The 7,944-nt window shown below is 37.5% G+C and overlaps 1 protein-coding gene across 1 annotated transcript in view; it reads left to right on the top strand.

Moving 5' to 3' along the window:
• The window catches only part of LOC106872650 (serine-rich adhesin for platelets), a 126,757-nt gene that overhangs the window by 114,314 nt on the left and 4,499 nt on the right, over window positions 1–7,944 (top strand). The gene's annotated exons all lie outside the window — the stretch shown is intronic.

The raw sequence follows: 7,944 nt of genomic DNA, 5'->3' as shown, positions 1-7,944 counted from the left end.
AGAAAAAGAGCTGTGAAGATATCTCGCCAATGCCACTCCCTATCATCCCTCCAGAACAGGCAGAGCAATATAAGCACTTACAGGAGATGGCACAGAAACATGCATTAAAGCAACAGAGGCGTCAGCATCAGAAGGAGACAGGCCAAGTTGAAGAGAGTGATGATGATGAGTCAATGGAAATGGAAGGGCAGGTTTCGACTGTAGTGTCTGATGAAGAGACCGAGGAGCAACCTGGAATTTTGGCTTTGCCGGAACCTGAACCTCAGCACTTACAGCAGCAGATTCTCTTACCGCAGGCGCAACACGCCGGTAGCCCAGTCATTGCACACCACCCGATGGTGCCGTTCTGTCAACAGCAGCAGATAATGATCCCTCCAAATGCGTTGCTCCAGTCTCAGGGCACGTTTCCAATCCAGGCTGGAGGACCAGTTATCGCCATTCCACAGATGTCTCATGGAGCTGCCCATCACCACCATCCGCACCATGCTTTGGCTGGTCACCATGCTCTCCATCACTTACATGCAACTGCTGCTGCTGGGCTACCAATAGCTGCTGCAGCCCATCCATTTCATCATCAACTCATCGCGGCTCCCAGTCAACTTATGCCATTGGCTTCACCTCAGCCACTCCTCACTCAGATACACCCCCCAGGCTCAATAATTATAGGTCATCAGGTGTATATACCAAGGTTCCCCAGAGCTATTTAATAATTTAAGACATTGACTTTTTTTATTATTTCCGGTTGTCTAAAAACATAGTCAAAAGGGGACAACACCAGAATGCAAAAAAAAAAAAAGGATATATATATATAAAAGTAAATAAATGAAAAAAGAGAGACACTCTAAAATCCCAATTTAGCCATCTTAATTTATACAATCTCTACTCTATTTCTGTCGATGAAGTGGTTTCTCTTGTTTAAAGACAGAAAAAATATTCTAATGAGATGCAGGTTGAACCTGTCTCATTACTTTACTTTCTCTACTGAACATGTACAGTGATGACTTCTCGGTTGTTAGTAAATAACCACACTACATAATAACTTCAATGTCAAACTGGTCATTAAATTCAGACTTTCTCCCCTTCTTTGTCAAAATCACTTGCTCCCATCTCATTCATTTTTGTGATGTTGTTATTGCTGTTGTTATTTTTTACCTCTCTTCTTAGATTTGTTCTGTGTTTTTTTGTGTGTGTACATTTGTTTTTCTCCTATTCATTACAGCAGAATGCTGTAAGCTCTCTTATAAGAAACCATAACCTGAGATTGTGTGAGTGTGTCTGAAAACAGGTAATTTATCATTGAATTTAGATAATTATCAACAGACAGATTGCAATGTAGAAAAGGATCCCTCTCCTTAGCACCATCACCTCCACCGCCGTTAAACGAAAATGGATGCAATCTTTGTACCACTAGTTAAAGTATTCCATTGTCCATTTCTGATACTCATCATTTTGTACTAGTTAGTTTTACTCATTAACATTCGTTATGTTGTTAGTCATGTCTAATGTAATGATGGGGGCCAGAGTCCATGTGTGAAGCAATACTACTGCTACGACATTGAAAAACCTTATCTTTCTTTACCTGTTTCTCCTCTTCAACAATGCTATGTCATCTTATGTGGAGGGAAGATTCAAGTAAATACTGTTAAATACTTTGTTATTGTTGACTTTACCCGTCATCCCTTTTGGGTGTATCAGTCTCAAATATCTATGGCTGATATACTTAAAAGTTGATCATCCACTCTAAATAGAGGCCTGTGCCTAGTCAATACATCTATTTAGAGAAGAGAGAGGGGGGGAGGGAAGAGAAGCAGATGCAAACTGAAATGATCTTTTTATTCACTGGCTGTCATTTCCAACAGTTTATTTCATTTTTATCATTGTACAATGCCTGGAATCATAATTTCTATGGAACTCCCAAATTTATGTTGCAGTTTGATATTTGTGTCAACTGGCCTCAATAGCAATAGAATGTTTGAAAAATGTCACTGAGTATTGAGGAAATGGTTTATCTTTTCCAAGATATGTTATATATATATGTATATATAATGCCCTCTTTTCTCTTTCTCACTCTCTTTCTCTCTCTCTCTCTCTCTCTCTCTCTCACTCCTCTCTCTGTTATTTCTAAATATGAACCAACAAAAATAAACAAAATTCCATTTCCAATGTTGAGGAGCCTGGACAAATCATTTTATTGGTTGCTGTACCATTACAGTTTTGCTTATTTAATTTCAGACTTTAACTAATGGCAATGCTAACCAAATTAACTCTGCAAATAATTTTCTCCATTTTCCCTGTAATTCAACTGTAATGTTCTATGTTGAAACTTGCCTACAATCTTCCAGTTTCAGTTGTTGAAGAACTGCCACTCTGACTCTGATGAAACACTCTGGTTTAATCTTCTGCTGGAACTGCCAATCTAATGTAGGGGCAAGAATCTGGGGTTGTATCGTCAGTGCTTCACAATAGTCTTTCATCTCCTTAATGTCTGTCATCTAGCAACTGACTGGTTAACACATGTATTGGAGATCATTTGGTTTTTTTTGTGCGTTTTTATTTGGCATATTGCCATTCATCCATGTGAAAATGACCTTTCTTGTCAAATAAAAACATTTGATTAGATTTGGGGTTGCTTTTTTTTTTATTGTTTTTGTTTCTTTTGTTGCTTTTTTTGTATGCTCTTCTGTAACAAGTTTGAAGATCATTAGCTAATTAATGTTTCTATTGTGTATATGTCTGACAGGTGAGATCAGCAATCTCTGTGATTAACTAATGGAATAGTTTTTATTTCAGACTTTGTCATTAGTACTGTACAGTCTCCCAGAACTCAGTTCACCCAGCTGTAGATGTGAACCATGTTACCTATTTGTAGCTAAGATATGATTAAGTGTCTTGGCTATAAACACTCTTATAGCATTGGTGGTGGTAATATACGATCTGTTCAGATAGCATATGCCTGGTCCTATATAATTGTTCCTTTGGGCCTGCTAGGGAGTCATTTGTCTCCAATTTACTGGTTCTGACAACTTGTTTCTTGCTTTAGTCAGCTTCGATTATAATCTTTTAATGAGATTGTCATGACTATATACTATAAACGTGTTTTTTTCCTAAACATCTGTATGTGTTACCTGATTTACTGAAAGTTGGTAAGAAATTAACTTATTGGTTTATGCGATTCACTCATGAGACTTATCTGATTTACAAAGGAAAAGTTGTTTGATTTCAAAACATATTTCCTAACAGACCCTTTAAACCCAAGCATTTTACGTGAGAAGATACCATATTTGCTGGTGTGGATGATGCACCCCTATATTACAAGAAAATTTATAAAAAAAAAAATATATATATATATATATCTAGTCTGTTTCCTCATATGCATATTGAAAGATACTTTAATGTGGTTTTGTAAGGGGGCAAAATATGATCCTGTTTATGTAAATACAATATTGTGACTTTATACTGGAATAAAGTAAGAAACTATTGATTTATCATAAATGAGCTGTATTTCACTTTCCTCTTCTTTCAGATCAACTTTATAGACGTTTATAATTTGGTGAGGAGAATTATTGCATGATGAAAACTTCTGTTTCTAGCAATGATGTTTTGCATTAATGCCATCAGCCACCATCACTATTGTTTTGTTGTCATCCTCTCATTGCAAATAGCTGACAAGCAAATGAAGATTTAAGCCTTTGATATTTTGGCTTGTTTTCGATATTCTGTTATTTGTAAAAGTTATTGTACCCAACAAATTTCTGTTTATCTAGCTCCCTCATCTATGGTGCATGATCTCCCATCGTTATTACAGTTGCATTAGACGCATCGGTCCAAACTCATTTTCCACTGTTCAAAGCAGTGCTGGAACTCTTGCAAAATGATGCTTTTAACGCCTCCGTCGTTTTTGACTTCACCTCTTCCACATCTGCATTGATTGCAGTACTGATCACAGCTTGCTTCTTGGATCTCAGCATTGATCCCAGCTCATCCTTTTCCTTAGCCACAAGAAGGAATTGATCCCAGCTCATCCTTTTCCTTAGCCACAAGAAGGAATTGATCCCAGCTCATCCTTTTCCTTAGCCACAAAAAGGACTTGATCACAGCTCTTCTCTTTCCTTAGCCACAAAAAGGAACTGATTCCAGCTCATCCCTTTCTTTAACCACAAGAAGTTGAACCCAACATTGATCCTAATTCAACTCTTTCCTAACCACAAGAAAGAATTGATTCCAGCAATGGAAATTATACGAACTGCCCTGGGACTAGTTCTCCACAACTTCTCTCGACAGAAAGGTCATTTACTGATTTCTTTTTAAATAGTTAACTCTTTCTTACGTAGACACAAGACCTGAAATTTGAGGTAGAGCGGGGTTTAGTCTATTGTATCGTTGCCTAGTAACACTGTTACTTCATTTTATTGACTCCCGAAGAATGCAAGGCAAAATTGGTTTCGGAAGGATTTGAACACAGAACGCAAAGAACTGGAACTGGAACCGGAACAAATATCGCACGAACAATTTTGGCCAATCCACATTTTTCTATGTAGTTATTAACATTTTGTTTATGGAAGTCTATTTTTAAAACAGCAGACCGTAAAGAGACTACCAGGTAAAACAATTACCACATCCCACCTTCCTTAATGAAACCGCCATCCCTGCCTAATTACACAAATCTTGCTTACCTGCCTTTCATTCTCCACCTCTGCCCGTCACTCCATCTCCCCCGCTCTTCAAACCGGAACTACATAATTGAGTATATTTGTTCTCCGTAATAGTTGTTGCTATTTTAGCCAACTCTGCTGGCTAAAACGGCCAAGATGAAGGTCACCTGCCAGAGGAAGCATGTTTGTGCAAGGAAACATTCATTGGGAAGGCAGGGGTGGGGAGGAGGCGAATGAAAATAAATAAATACATTTAAAAACAGAAAAAAAAGAAGAAACAAAAAACTATAAGGAAATTAGAAACTTTAAAGGAGGCCAAAAGCAGGATGGGGGGAGTGGTAGAAAGGGCCACGTGACCTGTTGAACATTTGGGGGAAAGAAATGTGTGTCAGCTCCAGAAATTTATAGATTCTGGGGCCAGGTTGTTGTTAGTAGTAGTGGTGGTGATTGTGGTTATTGTCGGTAATGGCGGTGTCAGTAGTGGTGGTTGTAAATAATTGATTGTTGAAACAGGACAATGCCGACAACATCTGCAAAGATTCATTCAAATAAGACAAATGTTCGTCTGAGTAGTTGGTCGCTAATTATCTGTGTATGTGTGCATTTATGTCTGAATATATGTAAAATCTATCTATCTAGCTGCCTGTCTATCTGTGTACACATACATATATACATACATGCATATATACATATATCTATACATACATAACTCAAAGAAGACCTGGATGTGAAACCCTCAGCATACCAAAAAAGTAGACTATTCATGTGTATGTTTTTCCAAGACATTAAGATGGCAATAATATTGACATGAAGTTCTGCTTGGCTTGAACTGGTGACAGCTACATCGCATCAGTCTTCGAAGGCTATGCATTTTCAATCAAAGAACGAGATTGCTACAAAATACCTGATAAACAAAAGAGACACTGAAACTCTTAGATGCAACCGAAAATGTATATTATGTCACATTTCTGTGGAAGACATCAAAATATCAACTAGGCAATAGCAAGATCTCGAGTTTTGCAATGAAGCAGGTGTTATTTCGGAATTTCCCTCTCCAAGAGAGATGATAAGCAAAGACTAGAGTGTTTCTCACTACCAGCTATTGGATGGCTGCTGACTTTACTGAATTAATCTCTCCTTTACATATACACATACATACATAGTGTGAAAGTTATTTGAAGACATTTGATAAGTTAAAACTTCTCTAATCTAGCAAAAGTCAAATGTATTTTAATAAAAAATATCTACACATGTTCTCGATAAGCTTTCTTGTAAGATAATTCTATGCATCCGCCTTCAGCTACGATGACTGCTTCAATGCAGAACTGGAATCGTTGACATGCCTACCATACCTGCACTAAATGTTCCTTATCAATATTGGATATCACCTGGCCAATGGTTGCTTTCAGTGAAGCTAGGAAGATGTCGATTAGTCTCCCTTTCAACAATAACCCATGAAATTTAAACCTGATGAGTTTGGAGGCCACACGTTTGGTGTTTCATGATTGTAAAGATTGTCTGACATTCATTCTTGAGTTACGGGCTTTGTGAGAAGTGCTGAGACTTGTTGAATGACACATGGCCTCTACTGTGTACTTCATCTATTCAGGGCTTAACAACGGTCTTCAGCACCTCAACGTATCCAGCAGCATTAATTGTAAGACCCTATGGAAAGATGTGATCAGGAATGCCATGACCTTCGTTACTCACTACTCCTATAAGCCATCGCAATCACTCTGGAGAAGTCAGTAAGACCCGTACATAACCATCTGTCATTTCTCCCGTCAAACTTTTGATCGTGGTCGGAGTTTTTCTTTCCTGAGATGAACCAAAGTATGCTATGTTCGTGTGAGATTTTAGCTTTCTTAAGTAACTGCTTGGCACGGTACCTTTGCAGGCATGAATTGGTCTCTCCTCGGGACGTACGACTTGTATCGAATATCCCCGTGCACCGCAGGTTTGAGAGATCACTCAGACACCTGAACTTCTTTAGTAATAATAGCCCTCATTAATTTTCCGAGATTACCACTGATAATGTTTTGAACGAGTGTCATTACACTGTCCGAACGTTTAAAATGCAGTCGTAGCAGATTATATCATATCACATAAATGCCTCCTCTTCCGGCATTACACAAACTTAGTCAACCATAACTTCGCCGACTAGCTTTTGCTAGTAGCGAAATAATAATTATGTAATATGATGCAATCTGTTACAATTGAATCGAATAAATTTTCAACGGACCAAGTGTCGCAAACTTAAATGCCATTCGTCTGTCATACACACACACACACAAGTATATATATATATATATATATATATATATAGACATATTTTCATACACACTTATGAGTTAGTGTACTACTCTCAGCAGCGAAAGATACTATCACTTTACACCTTCCTAATATAATTTATTGATAAAAGAAAAGAAGGAAAAACAAATTCACTTTTTACGTTACAATTTCGCATCTTCCACTAAAAAGAAAAAAAAAAAGATCTTCAAAAACATATCTAAAGTCATAAATGATGAAGATCAACACATTTGCACCTCAACTTAAAAAATGGCTACAGATTTTTTTTTAAATAATATATTTACGAAAATAGTGACCTAAAGCAAAATGGACAAGATTCAAATATTATTGATGAATTCTGTTTCATGTACCCAAGAACGAAATGCAGCAATGTCTATATCATCAGAAAAAGTATGCATATTTTAAATAAATCGCTTCGAACCATAACAAATTCTTGGCTGTTATATTTGTGATATTCAGGTGCTAACTCGTTTCATTAGTTGTCTCTAATAATGTTCAAACACGAGATTAAAATTAAGATATTTCAACGGTCGCTGACTGCAATCATATTCTTGATATATCTTGAAGAAAATGACTGACCAAGATTTATCGTCGAAATTGATGCAATCTGTTACAACTGAATCAAATAAATTTTCAACGAACCAATTGTCGCAAACTTAAATACCATTCGTCTGTTACACACACACACACACACGTACACGCACGCACACATTCACACACGCATTCATACACACATTCACACACGCATACACACATATGTCACAAATCCACAATAACCTAATAACTAGCTAATGCATAACCCAATAAATCCAGTTAACCGTCAAATTTCTGATTAACAGACCCCAATAACAAACTTGTAGTAACGCCGTGCGCATGCGTAGTCTCACGCATGCGTGGAATTCAACAACCAAGCTTTCCCGCTTCATTCTGTCTCTTTCTTGCTGGCCAGCAATTGAGCCAGGACGTGTTTAGCTGTCTCTCT

Source organism: Octopus bimaculoides, chromosome 17 (assembly GCF_001194135.2).
Source record: "Octopus bimaculoides isolate UCB-OBI-ISO-001 chromosome 17, ASM119413v2, whole genome shotgun sequence".
Taxonomy (NCBI): Eukaryota; Metazoa; Mollusca; class Cephalopoda; order Octopoda; family Octopodidae; genus Octopus; species Octopus bimaculoides.
This window is presented reverse-complemented; position numbering and strand designations above follow the sequence as displayed.